Source organism: Hemicordylus capensis, chromosome 2 (assembly GCF_027244095.1).
Source record: "Hemicordylus capensis ecotype Gifberg chromosome 2, rHemCap1.1.pri, whole genome shotgun sequence".
NCBI classification, from domain to species: Eukaryota; Metazoa; Chordata; class Lepidosauria; order Squamata; family Cordylidae; genus Hemicordylus; species Hemicordylus capensis.
In genome coordinates, this window is record NC_069658.1 from 110088534 (window position 1) to 110108387 (window position 19854).

The 19854-nt window shown below is 42.5% G+C and overlaps 1 protein-coding gene across 5 annotated transcripts in view; it reads right to left on the reverse strand.

Moving 5' to 3' along the window:
- Positions 1–19854, reverse strand: part of RFX3 (regulatory factor X3) — a 306542-nt gene that overhangs the window by 267167 nt on the left and 19521 nt on the right. Inside the window, exon 2 of one of the 5 annotated variants that reach the window (XM_053292402.1) lies at positions 837–879. The exons of the other annotated variants lie outside the window; for them this stretch is intronic. The gene's annotated coding sequence lies outside the window, so the exon portion shown is untranslated. The remainder of the gene's footprint in view (positions 1–836; positions 880–19854) is intronic. 5 annotated transcript variants of the gene reach the window in all.

A 19854-nucleotide genomic window follows, 5' to 3' on the forward strand; every position in this document is an offset into this window, starting at 1 on the left:
TCATCATGCCATTGTTTATCATACTGCTTTTTTAAAATTTCAGAGTAAAGACAAATCCAAAGGGATCAGTTTAACAATGCAGGCATATTCTCAAGGGAATAACCTTGCCATGAGCAAGTCAGTTATGTATACTCAAATAGCAAGGTTAGCAATTTAGAGTTAAGTAACTTTTCATGTACACCAGCCTACACCATATGGCCGTGGCACTTATGCAAGGCTGAACTTTTAATATTATTTATATTCTCTTTTTCAAATTATAATAACATTTATCTTCTAATCAAATTTTGGAACCTAAGCTATATTTATTAAAAGGGAACCACAGGAGAATCAACACGATTTCAAAAATTGAGATGATTTACAAATACTAGACAATATCCAAAGATTTTAGACTGCATCCTTATTTTTACAGAAGTGAGAGGGATCCAACTGTCATTCCCCAGCCCAACTCAAGATCATCCAGCCACCTACTCCCCTGCCCCAATTAAACCAGGACCATTATGCCACAACCAGAGAATAGATGCTCTCAAAGGAATGTTTAAAGGGTAATAGTTCCAAATGATTCATAAGCATGCCAAGTCACAATTTTTAAAACCCTGCCTTAAGTTCAATTTTTATTATTATTTCTTAAATCATTGATTTCTCTCTACCCCAGTTGCTCTACAAAGGGTGCATTCTGCTAGTTCTCTTTACTTAATCGTCTGTAACACCTTAAAAGGTAAATCGACATGTGCAAGCCCCAGCTTGTCCTGTTCACTGCGAGGTGCCAAAGCTGTATTGTTGATGAAAAAGAACAGCCTCTCAGAACAATTATTTCCATTTCTTTCCATTACATGTACCTTTAACAAGAAGCCTTCTGTGTGATTATATCTCCCCTCCTCCCTAGAAAGCAAACACATATAGAGACTTGTAGATTCCTTCCACTACTTTTTAAAACAGTAAACTAACACTCCCTAATTGCAATACAACTTACTTACATAGAAGTATACTTAAAATAATGTTTTTAAATACTCCCTTTAAACAATTAAGAACTTCATGTTAATATTCACCATTTGAAACACTTTAACTTAAAGTGTTTCTCATGACTACTGTAAATTGCTACTACTTTAAATAAATTCAAAAATGGCTATGTGAAAATGCATTATGCTTCTTTGCCTCCTGTTCAACGCAGAGACTTTTCAATGGCTAAAAAGTCCAATTTTAAGTTAAGTCAAATTTCCGCATAATATTTTGATCTGTGTTTTATATGTAAATAATCCCTTCTTTTGGATATTTCTATAGCTAGAAAGAGATAAGAAAAGGGATTTCCAGGAAAAAGCAGCCTGAGGACTAAATCAGTGCAGGCATCATTTCAGGTTTCACTGTGTATTAAGCTATTCAGCACAGCCAGTAACACTATTACACAAAAGGCATTATTGCCATGTACCTTGATAAGTCACATGGGGCTCTTCTACCAAACCTCTTGAATTCAATAGAAACTGTTTTAATAGTTTTGAATGTAACTAAAATGATGGCTCTATATAATGCATTTATTATTTCAGGCCTTGATTATTTAATTAGATTTAACCAACAAAGAAACATCTGTCTTTGAATAAAGAGATTAACTCTTAATACCATCTTGATTATTAAAACACTGTTTATTACAACTGATGTTATGCACAACTGAAAGTCTGTTCATTTCAAACTCAGTAATTTTGTTCTGGACATCACATATTTGAAAACAGGATTACGCCAGTTTCATCCCAAGTAAAAGGAGGGGGGAGGGGGCTTTTACAATCTGAAACCATAATGTCACATTTTTAGATCACAAACATCCATCTCAAATATAATAATTTTTCATTATTCCGCCTCTGGTGAGTTTTCATTTTGAACAGTGGTTTTACAGAACCAGTAGACCTCAACACTTGCTATGAGTGTACAAATGAGTGTGTCTTTAAAGCAGAAACTAGGAGTTTTCAAGGAAGATACAATGTACATAAGTCAGGGCTTGACAGATCCCAGGTGCTCAGAAATGTAACTGTGTCTCCTAGATTAGGATATTCAGGTGTAGAGTTATTTAATAAGATCTTGATTTGTCCCAGGCAACCCTGTTTCTGTTCTAGGTATTTTATCTGCAAAGGAGATAAAGAGAGTCCCATTTAACCTCCCTCCTTACAATGTCCATCATGAAGTCTGGTCATTTTGCCAAGTGCCCATTGTCTGGTATCTACATTTTTGGACTGGATCCTAGATCCAAAGAGAATTTGTCAAGGCCTGCTCTAATTTAATTCAAGTTGTCAAATAATTCCAGGCACATACCAGGTTGATAATGGTCAAGGGGTTAACGCCAATGACCAACTCATCACATGCAAAATGTGAAGAACTTTGCTGTGCTGAACAAAATATGTACAATACAGAAAACTGTGGCTGGTTTTGAACAATTCCATGGTAGCTGTTGCTCTACCCTTAGTTACTAACTAGTTCTGCTGCTAGGGAATGAAGATGTTAATTCTATCTATCCCTCCATGCAATGCTGAAGTGTTTTGTGACTACTTCTTGATTTAAAAAAAATGAAAGTAGATAGTTTATTCTGTTCCTGTGGTCTTAAAAGTTTATTCATACCAATAATGGTGTTTGTATAGTTTTCCAACTAGTGTATGCAATGTGTTAGCATTTTCCTTTATTTAAGAGCATTTTGCTTTGCATGTATGCATCTCTATTGTACATACATGTGCACTACATTGCAAAATTTAAAAAATTGGAAGGGGGATCCCAGAATTGATCACTTTACACATTAAAATTAAGATCAAGCATATGGACATACACCATTCCTTGTACCCTAATTGTATAACATTGTATGGCCCACCAGACATGTGGGGTCTCGAGACGACGGGGTCTTTTCCCAAGACCCCACATGAACTATAATGACTACAGAGACATTACAATACAGTTTATGCATAAAGGAAACATCTAGTGGGCCACTGTGTGAAATAGGATGCTAGACTGGATGGTCCTTGGGCCTGATCCGGCAGGGCTGTTTTTTAAATAATTTTCTAGCATCCTTCATCCCAAGACTAACATGACTACAGAGACATTACAATACAGTTTCTGCAAAAAGGAAATACTTCCAAAATCATAAATGATTTTTTTTTTAATCAAACTGCAAGTAATTTGAAATATTTCAAAGATAAACAATACTTAGTATTGTGTGGGAATATTAGCTGGTCTTGGTAGCTAAGCCAAAACTTGTGGATGCCTTTGCCTTGTATCTCTGTGTGAGGTCAGAGGCAATCTCCAGCTGCCCCCCCCCCTCCAAGCCTTCTTCAGCTTCAGGCTTGGAGGCAGGGCAGGGGCAATTAGCAGAGTTACGGGAAAGCAGCACAACTTTAGGGATGATTCCACACTCCCCTCTCTAGGTCCAAACTTGGAGCTGGGGAAAGGAGCAGAGGCTTATTTTGGCACTGGGGCAGCCCAGCACCTAACTGGCAAACCCCACCCTTCTTCTCTGAAGCCGGAGGGAAAGCTACCGTGTGTTTTGGCACTGAAGCACACAGAATGTCTTGGCAGTTCAGCAGCAGAACGACAAACCCAACTTGTCTCTCCATTTTGCAGGGAAAGAGGGGAGTGGGGCATTGCCCAACAGATGACTGCTTCTGACTGCAATCACTCCAGTCATCACCACAGGGATGATCCCTGCATCATCTCAAACTCCAAGCTGGAGACTAATGCTGGGGCTACTTTCAACATACCTGTCAGATGGCAATGAAATACTCACCATGGATGGCAACTGGGGACTACTGTTAAACAGAGCAGGAAAAGGCACAGTAGCAGCAGCCACTGCAGTTGATGGAAATACCTCCTGATCCAGGCCCGACACAGTGGTGGTACCAGTTTCCTGAACCACATCCTTAATAGCCCTTTTGGCCTTGGCCAATCACACTTCAATTTCAGCTGTAGTGACTAAACATGTAGAATTAGCCTTTCATCAGGGGCCTGTTCATCGGACAATTCCCCCTGCCCACTCTTTCTCAGACTCTGAGTATCTGGAGACAGTGGCACTGAATGAGGCTGCTGGCTTCTAGGTGGCACCAGTTGGCATAGAAGGGCAGGTACAGGCTGCTGTCCTGTAGGTGGAGCTGGCTGGCTAGGGAGTCCAGGCCCAGGAATTACAGGTCCAGGCACCTCAGGTGCACATTTGAGTGTTTAGGAATTCTGGGCCCCTCAGATGAAGATGGTGAAGAGGAAAGTGTCACCCTTCTTTAGCGTGACAGCCTCCTCTGTTTTGACAAGAATTTTCCCTTTCCCCCTGTGGAACAGCCCATCTGGTGGGGCTAGAGCCTGAGGATAAAGAAAAAGGACGGCCACAACTTCTAGGTAGCACAGGGACTGGCAACTGTGACCCAGGTGCAGAGGGCCCAGGGGTAGCAGAAATGGCATGGAGAGAAGGGTCAGGCAAGGCAGGAAGGATGGGGGGGGGCCGCAAAGAAGGAAGAAACAATGGCAAGGCACTGTTTTGCAATAAACTCTTCCAGCCACTTAGAAATACTGGGTGGAAGCACAGATGGCACTGACAAGGCAGAAGTACTCAGGTCCCCGTCTCAGGAGGAAGTAGTGACTGTGTTAAGGGCGGCAGCAGAATCAGACCTCATGGGGGTCTTGCGCTGAAATCGGACCCTGAGGGGGAACATGTGGTGAAATGGCCCGTCCGGGCTCTGCATTTCTGACTGGCACCACAGTTACACTCACGGCAGGGGCTAGCAAGCTAGACCCCTAACAGATATCAGCTCCCAAAATGGAGGCCTCAGCACAGCTGACAGGCGAAATTTCAGATCAAGCCATATTCAAAATGACCGATGGAGCCTCTGCAGGGGCTTTTGGCGGAAATAGGGAAGGCTGCTGCTTGCAAACCACCCAAATTTGCAGTCTATTTCTCAGGGGAGCGCCCTCCCACCTGGCGCATTTAGCCTTCCTTTCCTTTTTAGCCCCCTCCGCCTCCTTCAGATGTTTGGCTGTTCTTTCTGCTTTTTTGTTTGTGCAGCTTGGCAGAAAAACAGCAGCAACAATTGTGTGGTTAGAAGCCCCAGCCCCTTCCATCAGTCTGCCAGACGCACAATCACACTGAGGAGAAACTAAATGGGGTCTCTTGGGGACTGAGGATATCACCCTCTTGGGGTCTCTGCCCCTTGATTCTGAAAAAGGTCCCTCAGAAAGGGAACCTTTCAGCATGTCCCGTAGGTGGGAGGCCTGCCTAACTGTGATCAATAGAGCCAATTTCCGGCAGGGGGAGGGAGAGATACAACACAAATTTTCACCTCACCAATTAGTAAATTAAAAATTACTTTAGTAAATTCCAATTAGAACAATAAAGGAAAGAACTAACCTGAATTAGCCTGAAAATAGCAGGTAGAACAAAAGCTCAAACCGAGAGCTGTCTAATGGAGCGAGAAAGGACCAGAACTGGGGATTGAGTGACAGCTACCTAACCTAACCACTAGCCTGCCTGAAGTTGGATTGGTCCTGTCTTGGAGCATTCAGAGGCTGATAAACCCATCACGTTGAGGATGACCTTCCTATGGAAAAATATCTTCACCACTCAACATCTCCATTCACTGATCACTAACACAGACAAGCATCCAATCATGTGGGGAATGTGTGGAATCCTTGCCACTTGATACAAGTCCCAAACTTGTACTACAAAAAAATGCTTGGCGGTGGGGTGGGGGAATCACATCTCACCATGTTTACATTAACACAAACCACACAACTATGATGTAGAAAAATCTTACCAATGGGTAACCTGGTAATCTTTATTTTATCCACACTTAACTATGAATCCTAGTAGAAGGATGAGAGGAAAATCTGCAAACAACAGGGAAGAATACATGCAGTCCCACAGCCTGATCCTTATATCCTGGTTCAGCACTAACAATAAACCAAGCCCCAAGATATTGTAAATTAGCCAAGAGTGCAAATCAAGTTAGCCAGTCTCCTTTTCCAGATACTGTCCTTTCTGTAGCTGCTACACTACCACAAATGCAAAAGTGGAATCCTATGCAAGACAAATGGCACCAAGCTGCACAAAACTTACCTGACTCTCTTACTCCTCTCTTTAAACTTCTTGTGTACAGGTTTCCCCAGTACTATTCAATCAGTGCTGGGAGCCTTGTCTCCAATTCTATGCTCAGATGCTGAGCAAGATAGGACACAATGGGGCTCATTTCATTTTGCTATACAGGAATCAATTTTCATTTTCTGCATCAGTCTAAGTGTGTGTTTCTGAACACTGCAGGAGAGTTTTTGCAGCCTTTCCTGTTGCTTAACCCTAACATTTGCTGAAATGTTTTCTTTCTGTAGAAATTCTTCTGGCCATTTAAATGTATATATACACATAATTCCAAATAAACATTGTAGAAAATTGTTTAACCCTCTGAAATCCCCAGACAAGGAGAGCTTTTAAGTCACTCAAAATGATTTTTTTTCTTTATCGCATTTACTGACACCATTCTACCTACTAGAGAAGCCTTTAAAATTCTTCTTCCTTTGCATGTACAGGCTGAATTGCTAATTTGTGTCACTTCAAGATTCAAGTGGAAATGAAATTTGACTTTCAAAGTTTTTCCTAGAAAAATGGCTTTTTATATAAACAAACTACCATTCATTATCCGGAATGCATGCATTTGAAAAGCACAGAAAAGGTAAAAAATAAAATACTGGAAGAAAAACAAGAAGAGTATAAGGAGAAATCATTTAAATGGCATTCTTGTATACTTAGGGAAATTTTTCTCCACGCACTTACTAAAATGACTGTTGCATGCCAGAAATGCAACTGTTGTCCTTCCTAATTCCTACATACCAAGAAGTCAAATTTCAGCTAGTCATAAGTAATAAAAACTAAGCACTGGTTACCAACAGAGCAGAGGAATGATCCTATAACAAGGATCATTGTTTTTCTACTAATGTGAAAGTAGAAAAATACTATTTTTCTTCTAATGTGAAAAATAATTTTTATAATGATGTCATTTTATGAAGTGCTGCTTAGATACTTGCTGCTAGAACTCTGTCCAGATACTAAATTCCCCTTCCATCTCCAAATGAATCATATTTGGTCTCACAATCTATGGGGTTGATTCTTTCTCGCTGCTGTACTGTTACTACTGCAGAGACACTTCCATAACCAAACAAAAGCCAGTAAGGTCCAAGCCAAATTTGAAAAAAAACAGAAACAACAAACAATTTGGTACTGCGAAACATGACTCCCTTCCCCTCCTTGCACACATAAGAAGCAGGAAAGGAAATAACTAGCCTAAATAGCCTGAATTCTATCAAGAGTTAAGAACTCGAACTAAGAGCAGTCTATCGGAGCAAGACAGGACTGGAACTGGGGTTTGAATGACAGATGCCTGACGAGATATACAGTGCTTGAATTTTGATTGGTCCTGTCTCGGAACATGCAGAGGCTGACACCCTGTCATGTTAGGATGACCTCGCTATTCCATGGAAAAATACAGTACACCAGACAATGGGCAAGATCCTCTCTAGGCACTTACTTCCTTTAGGTGTCAAACTGCAGCCAAGATGTACCATGAAGTTAAACTTTTATTCCCAGATTCAGACAGAAACTGGGAGGTGGATGCTATTTGCTAAAGTCTTCAAAGTAATTTTCAGATTAATGCTAATTGTTAGTTATTTTAGACCTAAGGACCAACTGCTAATGCCACCACTAGCACATACTTTGCATCCAAAAGTCCCAGGTTCTGTTCCTAGCATCTCCAGTTAATCGGTCTCAGCAGGGCTAAAAACGGTATTTGAGACCCCACTGACAGTTGGAGTAGACAATACTGTCCTATATAAAGCGATCTGACTTCACCAAAAGTAAAGTCAAAAAATGAAAAAATGGCCCCGTACTGGAAAATAAACTGTTGCACTGCATGCCCAAATCACACAGTCACTTCACCTAGCATGAAAACTCTTTGCTCAGTTTGGATTGTAATCAAATGAAAACACTTTCAGGTTTTATTTTATATGCCACTTTTCTTACCAAAGACCTCCCAAAGCAGCATTCAAATTAAAAATGCAATCTAAAACAAAAATTTCATTAAAGCAGCACAGAAACTCTCAAGCAACAGCATAAAACATCAATAGCAGCAGTACAGTGAATAAGGACTAAGGAATGGAACCATGTTTTAGGCTAAACGAATATGGTTTCTAAAGAGTGCCAAGAAATAAGAGTACTAGATGTCCCTTCATTCATTCTACTTTGACGATCAAATTATGCATATCTAAAATTATACTGATCACATTTAAGGGTATTTTATGTTAGCAAAGCTGCATTATTTTCTATCTACTGACAAGACTCCAAGAGTGGGCTTTAAGAACAATTCTCAGAGATGATCAGATTCAACAGAACCATGCTCAAAACACAAAGATACCAAATCCAGCTTTTATTAACATATCAAGCAGCTTTATTTGTCAGATGGCTGCAAAAGACATTTCAGAATCTGGTGTCTGAGAAATGATTCACTGCAGAAATCTAGCTATTATATCTGAAACCAACAGTCAAGGAAGTAAGGTCTAATGCAGATGTCACACTTGCCATGGATACATCAGCTGACATGGTAACTGAGATGGATTGTTGCCATAAGTGTTCATTCTTAACAATACATTGTTGTGCAATATGTCTGGTTGTGGAAGACATTATAAACTTGGGTTTATTTCACTTTCTCTGGAAGATATCCCATGATGCACCACTTGTTTCAGAAGGAATACTCTGCCATCCCCCAGAATGGTGTTGGTACTCAAAATGTTCCAAGCAGGCAAAGAATGCCAGTAGTTTTAAGAAACAACCACAGAGATTTATAAGCCTAGATGATCTCCACAAGAGTAGCCACTCTGGCAGTTGAACAAGCTACTCAGGCAAACTAAAGAAATCCATCGAGAGAATGTCCCATGTGATCTTAAAACAAACAAGCAAGATACAATGCCACAAGAGAAGCATAACATGCCAGATTATCATGGAATTCAAGACATGGATTATTGAGGTGGAAAACAGGAATATTCAACATGTCATTTGCTCATGGCACATCTTTCAAATGAACTCACACATCATGTGAATAAGCGAGGCATCACAAGGTAAATGCGACATCTGCAATAGTTCTAATAGGCAAGAAAGCAGGATGAAAGGAATCTCAGCTTCAATATTGTCATACATCAGTGGAAGGAAGGAAGGAAGGAAGAAGATCCTGATAAAACAACCATCATGTGGCTGTATCTCACTTCCTGATTCTTTGGATTATTCATTCAGAATAATGATGTCAAGAGTCTCATAAACCCAGTTTCATTATGGTGGTCAGTGTTTCCCAACAGGGGCTCCAGGCTTCTACTCTCCAATCAGTGGTAAAGGCAGGGTACGCCAAGTCTACCTAGCACTTCTGTCAGTGATATCCCATCCCACTGGAAAATAAAGATACATGTCTTTTTACAGAAAATAAAGATCACTTCACAGTCTCACAGATCATAGTTTCTAAGAGACCCAGTTTCTTTATTCAAAGTTTTTAAAGTAGGCAAACTTCACTTATGGAGCCGTTCTGGGAAGAGCAGAAGGTTCCAAGTTCCCTCCCTGTCTTCTCCAAGATAGGGCTGAGAGAGATTCCTGCTTGCAACCTTGGAGAAGCCACTGCCAATCTGTGTAGACAATACCGAACTAGATGGGCCTATGGTCTGACTCAGTATATGGCAGCCTCCTATGTTCCTGGGTGGCCAGAAATGACTTCAGATTTCTTTTCTGGCTGCCATTTTGCAGCACGGAGCCTTTTTGTGGCTCTTTTAAAAAAAATCTGCCATTTTTGGCAAAAGTACACAAAGATTTGGAGGATTTGCCTTGCTAGAGAACTGGAAGGCTGGAGAGCAAAGTATCTATCTATCTAATTAATACAGTTAATACACTTAAGACTAGCCGGATGCGTGGGGATGCATGGCAGATTAATTAATAAGCTTAAGACTAGCCAGATGCATGGGGATGCGTGGCAGAAGCTTAAGACTAGCCGGATACATGGGGGTGCGTGGCAGATTCTAATGGTGACAGCAAGGTGCGGAGAGGCAGGCACCTGGTGGAGACGGCAGCAGGCAAAGCCCTGCCAGCCAGGTAGAGCAGGTGGGAGGCGGCCCCACAAGGGAGCCCGGCGGAGGCAGGCCCTGGCAGAGGCGGCGGGCAGGTGAAAATGGCGGGGAGATAAAGTGCTGCTGGGGGGGTAGGGAAGGAAAGCTGCAGGTGGTGGGAGGAGGATGGGGACCTCTGGAATGACAGGGAACAGACTGGGGCAGAAGGGAGGGGGGAAGTGGCGGGGAACGGACTGGGAAAGGAGGGGGAACAGACTGGGGCAGAAGGGAGGGGGAAGCAGCGGGGAACGGACTGGGGCAGAAGGGAGGGGGGAAGCAGTGGGGAACAAACTGTAGGAGAACGGAATGGACTGGGGAACGGACCAGAGTAGAAGGGAGGGGGGAAGTGGCGGAGAGAGAAAGCAGCGGAGCCCGGCTGGGTAAAGACAAAGTAGCAGAGCAGATGCTATGCACCGGGTCCGCTAGTTGTTCTTTATTGTTTTTATTTGTGCTTCTTCTTCTTTGGCCCTTCTTTTTTAGCTTAAGGAATCTAACCCCTAGATTCCCATAAAGAAAAGGTTTTGTTGTTAGCGCTCTCTGTATTCACTCCTAAAGGCAAGAGCAGAACCCCCACCAATAATGAGGGTCATGTGTGCGTGCGTGCGTGTGTGTGTGTGGAGGGGGTATTCTGAAGTTTTCCTGTCTTATATTCAACAATTTTACTCCTTACCGTCAGTGGGGGAACTTAAATCCTGGAGCGGGGGGGGGGGAACCTTTAGAGACCAGCTCTCTGAATTAGATGCTTGTAGAGACGTCATTGTAGTACAGTTTTCAAGGTTTTCATTTTGGTACTACTATTCTAAGAAACACAGAAGTCTCTCGCAGTACTTGGTTAACTTTACTCATTTATCACTGAGCAAGACTTTTACAACTTTATGCTTTCAAACTATGCCCAAAGCATATCTCAAAGGGAGATTCTGCAGACTTCCAATGGAACAGCACCTTTGTCCTTGTGGCGCTGGTCAAGTGGAGGATATTATCCACTACGTGTTATATTGTCCCTTCTATGATGTGATTAGGGGGGAAATGTGGAGGCAGATCATATATAAAATCTAAGGGTTCGGATGTAGAATGCTTAATTTATCTTCTTGTGAATGCAATTCCATATGTCAGTTATCAAGTTATCAAGGTTTGTTTTATCCAGACATCGAGTCCTTCCCAAGGACCTAGGATGGCTGAATTTTATTGTCAATGTTGTTGCTGTTATAGATATCGTTGCAGAATATAGGCTGTTCCCAGTAAAGTTGCTTTTTGTAACTGGCTGATGTTGGTGATGATGATTTTTACATTTATATCCCACTCTTCCTCCAAGGAGCCCAGAGCGGTGTACTAAATACTTGAGTTTCTCCTCACAACCACGCTTTGAAGTAGGTTAGGCTGAGAGAGAAGTGACTGGCCCAGAGTCACCTGGCTAATATCATGGCTGAATGGAGATTTGAACTCGGGTCTCCCCGGTCCTAGTCCAGCACTCTAACCACTACACTACACTGGCGTTAAATATTTAGAACTACTGAGGATAATTCTCTGAAAGTGTATCTACAATATTTAGACCACATCCTTCCTCAGACACGTTTGTAACCATGTACATGGGTCATTCTATTTTATCTTCACTAAAGTCTTGAAAGATAGATTAGGCTGAGATTTTGATGTGCCTAAGACTGCCCAGAAAGCCCAATAAAAAGCAAGGATTTGAACTTACCATCATCATCAATTTTATTAGAGCCATTGACCAGCAGAAATAGAAATAACAAACATATCCAATACAACAATACTAAAACACAATAAAACAAAATACAGTCATTCATAAAAAATTAGTTTAAAAAGCATAAACAGCTCCCACAGTTAAGCACTTAATTGAGACCTTAACCTAATGGCAATATAAAAAAAAAATCTACAATTTTTGTAGTATCAGAGCTTACATCCGCAAGACAGTAATATGTATAAAAACGCTCACATCTCCCAGGAAATTTGAGTAACAAAGGGGAGATAAGTTCTTCTCTAGCATCCCGATACAAAGAACAGTACAGCAGAACATGGGTGACAGTTTCCAGGAGGCCAGTACCACAAGGCCAAAAAACCATAGCAGATTGGTCTTTAGCAAACCTCCATTCCAAAAGAGAAGAGGGCAACACATTTAACCAAGCCCGAGCAAATGAGACCCGAAATTTAGAAAAGTGCAACGTTGTTAAGTAATTTGCACCTCTATCTCCCAGGATTTGAACTCAGTTTTCCCCAACTTAAGTTCTCTACTACACCACACTATCTTTTATCAATGCACTGTACCTATCAAAAAGATTCTTAGCCTTTGGCCTACTTTCCAGTAGGTTTTATTAGCCTACTTTCCAGAGATCACCCAGCTTTCTTTGTGTTTGTATCCATCCATGTCTCCTGTCTCCGCCTCACATCAATTTCACAATGCCTGGACCAATATGAACCAAAACGGATACAGTTGTAGGTACACATAGGGACACCTCAACAGCATAGTTTGTGATGATGTCTTCCATCCCCATTCCAAGATGGCAGACACGTGAACATCTGAGGCGCAAGTGGGCGAACGTGTGAACTGCTTAAACGATTTGAACCAAAATTGCTGCAACTGTAGGGACACATAGGGACACCTCAATGGCGTAGTTTGAGATGATGTCTTCCACACCGATTCAAGATGGCAGACGGGAAAACTTGCGAGGCACAAGTGGGCTCACTCGTGAACCGCTTAACTGATTTGAACCAAATTTGCTACAGCTGTATGGACACATAGGGATGCCCTAATGTTGTAGTTTGTGATGTCATGCACCCTGATCCAAAATGGTGGATGTGTGAACTTTTGAGGCACAAGTGCACTATCTTGAGGACTGTCTAACTGATCTGAACCAAATTTGGTACAGTTGTAGTGAGTGACACACAGGGACACCTCAATGGTGTAGTTTGTAATGATGTAATCCACCCCAATCCAAGATGGTGGACAAATGAACATTTGAGGAGCATGAAATCTAACTTGTAGACCTTGATTTGAAGCAAATTTAGTCCATTTGTAGAGACAGTGAAAGGAAAGTAGGCTGATTAGTTCTTACTAGAACAACTTGTTTTTAAAACGGGTTAGAAAATAATAGTATACTTGCATTTGAATGTGTGTGGTTCTGGAACCTCATCTTTAAAAGGACACAGAATTAGAAAATGTAGTAAGTATCGAGGCTGACAGGCATACAGGAATATGAAAAGTTTTCCATGTGAAGAAGAGTTAGGGGGAAAATAATTCTAACTAGCTGGGTTGGGCGCAGAGCATCTGCGCCTCTCGTTCTCCCCCCTCCCTCTCCGTTCCCCCCCCATCACCGATTTCACCTCCTGCCTGTGCTTCCGTCACCATCGCCACCATCACTTTCTTCCCCCCATGGTTTTCTTTCCCAAACCACCCGCCCGCTGCCGTTTTCTCCCACTCACGCTCCCCCCCTTTCCTTTCCTCTCTTGCCCAAAAGCCGGTCTGCTGCCACCGCTGCTTTCCTTTCCCCTTGCTGGCAGCTTGCTCGCAAACTCTCACAAGAGCTACCATGCATGGGATTAGCGACAGGTACACCTTAGAGAAACATAGATAGATAGCTACATCCTTAGAATTTGTACTGAGGACAAGCTAACAAGGTATATGATTGAAATATATATGGTCTACAACTATTTGAACAAAACTGAATAAGATTTTCTCGTCTAACTAAAACAAAGTACAAAATTGTGGTGGCAACTAAAAATTTACTGAGAGCACCTGACATCCCCTTCCCCTTTGTAAGAAAGGAGCAACAGCTGATTTGGTCAACAGGTCTCCTTCCCTTCATCACTGCAACCAGTAGCAATCTCTTTGAGAGAACAATCTCCCAAGCCTTGAAGACAAAACTGTTGAGTTACTACAACCATACGGCATTCACTTCAGATATGTAGCTTTATCATCCTTTTTTCAGTTCATTAATTGGCCTTGTTATTTTTCAAGCATGTTTGTGTTATAAAGAGCATCCCTGGTACACTAACACAACATGCACAGTGGCTGAGGTCTTGATTTAAACTCAAAGCCAGCTACTGCACAGGTAAGCAATTTTAGACTTCCCAGCAGCACATATAAATTGGACCCAATTCCAGAGTAGTGATAACACATCACATATGCTAGTTTTACATTCAGAAAACTGACTGTCTAATCACACTGTCCTAGAAGTGAAAAGCTAATCACTCTACGTACCTAAGAATGTAAATTACATTTAAAGATTCAACCACCTGACCACTCTCCCCTTGATCCAGTTCTACAGGCAGGTGAATTTTTCAAGCCCTACTGGAAGTTATTCTATACAATATTTAAAGATCTCAGTAACTGGCAAAACCCATGACAACACATAATACAGCCAAAATGGTAACTTGCTAAATACTAAACAATAATGACAAATAGAAAATATATAGGCAGCAATAATCAATCAGCAAAATGAGCTACAGTATGTAATTTGCCATTTGTGAGGGCCGAATAGCCAAGTGGAAAACTTGTATGCCCTCCCCGTCTTCACTCCTAACCGACCTACTCAATTACCCTGCACCCACTTCCCTTTCTCTGTCACCACAACCAGTGTCACTACTGCTGCTTCTAGTAAGATAATGAGAATCTATTACTGCTGCGGCTGCATATGCTTTAAAGCATATAAAATCACAAATGTGCAAAAATATTCACTTTAACAAACAGTAATCTAAGACTGAAAGGTGATTCAAAAGAACAATAATCAAACTACCAGCTCTGAAACATTCTTTGGTTACACAAAGAGGCCCTTTATGAAGCAAAGCCTGAACATACAACTTAAACATTATACCAATGTATAAGAAACCATTTTTTAGGATCAACATCCCTTTTCTAAGCAGCCTCAGATGATACTATCTTCAGGAACAAATAGATTTGTTACCAAATATGTCCACCAGTGTTCTAATTTTTTTTATCTGTGTGCGGAATGAATTTTGTTGTGGGCAGCAGTATCAAGGCAGTGTGTATGTGCATGCATTCAGAGTGGGGCCTTCCTGATTCAACCTGAGTGGGATCTAAAATGAACTGAGCGGACATCAAAGAACGTGTGAGCGCATGCACATGCCTTAGAGGGAACACTGATGCCCACTGAACTTTTAAAAAGGATTCCAGATGTTCGATATATTGCATCTTAATAGTATCTAGTTTTATAATGAATGTTACTGAAATCTTTTCTAAAATTGTGTACTTATATTGATGTTGCTTTTTGTCTATCGATGTTGATAGTGAACTCTGATTAAAATATTTGTCAAAATGCATTGGGCAATTCACTTATAACTGTAGATTCTTCTCAAGAAATCACTCTCGTTTGGCCATTTAAAGGGTGCTGCCTTCTCTTCTCCAAAAATCAGAAAAATATTCTGCAAGGACAGGTAAGCCTCATAAAACTTGTATTCTATAATAAACAGATTAAAGATTGCCACCCATAACGTTCAAATTAATGCCGTCTTCCATAATTCTGTCCCAATTTTAGACTTCAGAGGTGTGCCTACTGTCAAAGTGATTCAGAAATGATAAATCATTATGGTATGCTGCAATACTATTCAAAGGTCCCATCAGGCTTTAAATCCCTACATATAATAGCTATTTAACATCAAGGATGATATAGTCTCTTGCTCTGCAGAATGACACCAAGTTCTAATTATCACACATGAAACATAATGAACTTCAGAAAGTATGACAAAATAAGGAGAAGAGAACAGGCATAAGATCACACATAGTAACAGTCTGCTTATGTTATTCAACAAGGGAAGCACTTGAGGTGTCACCTTTCTTTTTATAAGGTTCATGAATATGTAATGAATCTTACAGGTTGTTTCAAAGTAGCATATTTCCAAATAATTAATGAATAGATTGAGCACTGGCAAACTTTAATACAAAACCTAAATTCTGAAATGAATGCATGCATGTGTGTGTGTGTGTGTGCGTGCGCGCGCACGCACATACATACACAGAAAGAAACATTGGTAGACTTACCGTGAAGGGTTCTTTTTCTGGGTATGGGGAGGGCATCATAACGTGATGGGTTATCAAGCTCTACATGCTCTGAGACAGGACCAATCAAAATTCAGGTCGATCATATGTATCCAGACAGCTGTCACTCATCCCCAGTTCCAGGACTGTTGAGCACAGAAAATACAGAGAGCAAGGAGAGAGAAAATAGTCCACAAGGGATGAGGTTGTACAGTAAACAGTGACAGCAAAGAACTAAGCAACCCTGGGAGTCGCCCCACCTCCCTGCATATCCATCGTAAACATTCGCGGGTGGGCCGGATGCCCTCCCCATACCCAGAAAATGAACCTTCACGGTAAGTCTACCAATGTTTCTTTTTCCTTGGTATGGGGAGGGCATCCTAACGTGATGGGACGTACCAAAGCAATCCCAAGGGCGGGAGCGAATGATTAGACAACCTGTTGCAATACCGTCCTTCCTATTGCTGCTTGAGCAGCGTGAAAAGACGGAATCTTGTAATGCCTAATGAAGGGAGACACTGATGCCCAAGTTGCCGCCTTGCAAATTTCTTCCAAGGGGGCACGACCTGAAAAGGCCACAGAAGTGCTGGCTCTGCGAGTGGAATGGGCAGAAATGTCATGAGGAACAGGTAGGTGAAGAGACTCATAAGCCAATGATATGGCAGCTCTGATCCATCGACCCAAGGAAACCCTGTACACCTTGGTCCCTAGGGAAGATGGCTGAAAGGAAACAAAAAGGGAATCTGACTTTCTAAAGATTTTGGATCTTTTAATATACAATCTAAGTGCCCTACGCACATACAGAGTATGCCAAGCACGCTCCTTAGGGTGAGCAGGACTAGGACAGAAGGAAGGCAATACTAAATCTTGGCTCCTATGAAAGATGGAATTAACCTTGGGTAAGAAGGTGGGATCCAACTTCAAAAACAACACACTCCTTTTGAAAAATACATAGCTCATCGCACACAGAGAGGGCAGCTAGTTCAGAAACCCTTCATGACGAGGTGATGGCAACAAGGAACAATACTTTAAAGGACAAAATTCTCAAGGGAGCTGAACGAAGAGGCTCGAACGGAGCCTTAGTAGGAGCATTTAAAACTAAATTCAAATCCCAGGAGGGAAACCTATGTACGGGAGGCAGAGCCAAGTTGCTCGCTCCCCTTAGAAAACGTCTAATATGTGGTGCAAGGAAGATGAACCAGGCACTGCTAAATCCAGGACTGAGGACATGGCTGCAGTTTGCCTCCTCAATGTGCTGAGACGCAGATCTTTCTCAAGACCTGCTTGAAGGAACCCCAGCACCTCTGCAACCCCCGCCAAGGATGGAACAAAGTCCTGCTTCCGCCCCCAGGAACAAAAGGCTGATCAGGTAACCTGATAAATGCGCAAAGTGGACGGCCTTCTTGACGCTATGATAGTGTCTTGCACCTGGCGGGAATAATCCCTTGGAATCTAGGGTAATACGCTCAACCTTCATGCGTGAAGGCGTAGCCAGACCAGATACGGATGACATAGAGGTCCTTGTGATAGTAGATCTCTCCTTAGGAGAAGAGGCCACAGCTGTTGGACTGAGAGACTCAGGAGGTCAGAAAACCAGGGTCTTCATGGCCAATAAGGAGCTATCAAAATGACTTCTGCTTCTTCTAATAGGAACTATCTTAGGAAGGAGCTCAGGATTGGAGTCAGGGGAAAGACATAAAGTAATCCCCACGGCCAGGGAGACGTGAGAGCATCTACTTCTTCTTTGTGAGGAGTTAGATATCTTGCGAAAAACCTTGGTAGTTTGGCGTTTTCCTGTGATGCGAAGCGGTCCAGCTGTGGACGACCCCACCTGTGGACAATTTCCTTGAAGAGTTCCGGATGCAGGGCCCACTCTGCTGGATCCACCATTTTGGCGGCTCAGCCAATCCGCTTGTAGATTCTCCGTGCCGCTCAGATGTTCCGCCGTCACGGAGTATAGGTGAATTTCCACCCATGCGGATAGTAAGTCGGATTCCTGCATGAGGGGCCTTGATCTTGTGCCACCCTGGTAATTTACGTGAGCTTTTGCGGTCACGTTGTCTGTCCTTATCAGAACATGTCTCCCTATCAACAGATCACGGAACTGCAGAAGAGCTAATCGAATTGCCTTCAACTCTAGCCAGTTGATATTGTTCTCCAAATCCTTCTGAACCCACAACCCCTGCGCATGATGTGCCAGGCAGTGGGCCCCCCAAGCAGAGAGGCTGGCGTCGGTCGTCACCATGATCCTCTGGGGAATTTCCAGAAGTATTTACTTTCCTATCGCCGGCGACAGTCACCAAAGGAGAGAATACCTGACCTTCCGTGGTAAGCAAAGTTTTATCTGCTTCTTTGCCATAATGGCTTCCTGAAAAGGAAGCAAGAACCATTGAAGTGGTCTCGAATGCCACCTGGCCCAGGGCGTGCATTCTAGGCAGGCGATAACTGAGCCCATGAGTTGAGCCAGAGACATGAGGAAACCCCATTTCCTGGACAGCCATGGCCTGATGTGTGAGGCAATCTTCTGTTGTCAGTCCGTTGGGAGAGAAACTGTGCCCGATCTCGTGTCGAAAACAACTCACAGATGCTGGAGTACACAAGATGGGTTTAGGTGGCTCTTGGTACGGTTGATGACAAACCTGTGATCCTCTAGTATCTGGACGTCCTGAGCTATGTCCTTGGAGGCTTGATGGTAGGACAGAGATCTCACGAGCAAGCCGTCCAGATACGGGTAAACATGGATCCCCCGCAAGCGCATGTAAGCTATCACTGCCACCATGAGTTTGGTGAATACGCGAGGAGCTGAGGACAACCCGAAGGGTAGAGCCCTGTACTGGAATTGTCTCTGATTGTAAATAAACCTCAGGTATTGGCGAGAGGCAGGATGAATCGGTACATGTAAGTACGCCTCTGAAAGGTCTATCGAGGACAAGTAATTGCCCGGGTGTACGGCTGCCTTTATTGTCCTTAAAGACTCCATTCGAAATGTGCATTTTTGCACAAACTGATTCAATCTTTTCAAATCCAGAATCGCGCGCCAGGAGTCGTCTTTTTTTCCTCTTTCTTTTCCTTTCTTTTCTTTTCTTTTCTTTTCTTTTGACACCAAAAAGAGAAGAGAAAAGACACCTACACATAATTCCGTCAACGGAACCAGTTCTATCGCATGGATGTCTAATAAGTGTTCGATGCTTTGGTCCATCAACAGTCTCTTGGACCTCACCTTGGGGACAGGTGTTAAGAAAAGAAAATCGGGAGGAGTTGCCACAAGGTCTATAACATAGCCGTGCTTTACTGTTCTCAACACCCATTGATCCGTGGTGCTGTGCACCCAGGCTTCTGCAAATTCCAGAAGCCTGCCCCCCACCAATATTGCGTCATTGCTTACGGTTTTGTGCGTTGACATAACCTCCAGCACGTGCTCTTCCCGATCCTCTGCCTGTTATTCCAGGGGTGACACCAGTTAGCCCTGAAGAAAGATCCACGATCATCTCTTCCTCGGTAGCTGTCTCTAAACCCTGTATTGGCAGGTCTATTGAAAGTTCTGAAGGAACGAAAGGATTTCTGGAAGGTGTTATATCCCCTGAAATTCCTCCTTGAATTACCACGCCCAATCGGCATGGTTTTCTTTTTGTCCTTTGTGTCCACTAAAATAGGATCCAAGGATTCAACAAATAACTCCCCCCCCCCAGAAAGGGAGTAGACGCCAAGGTGAC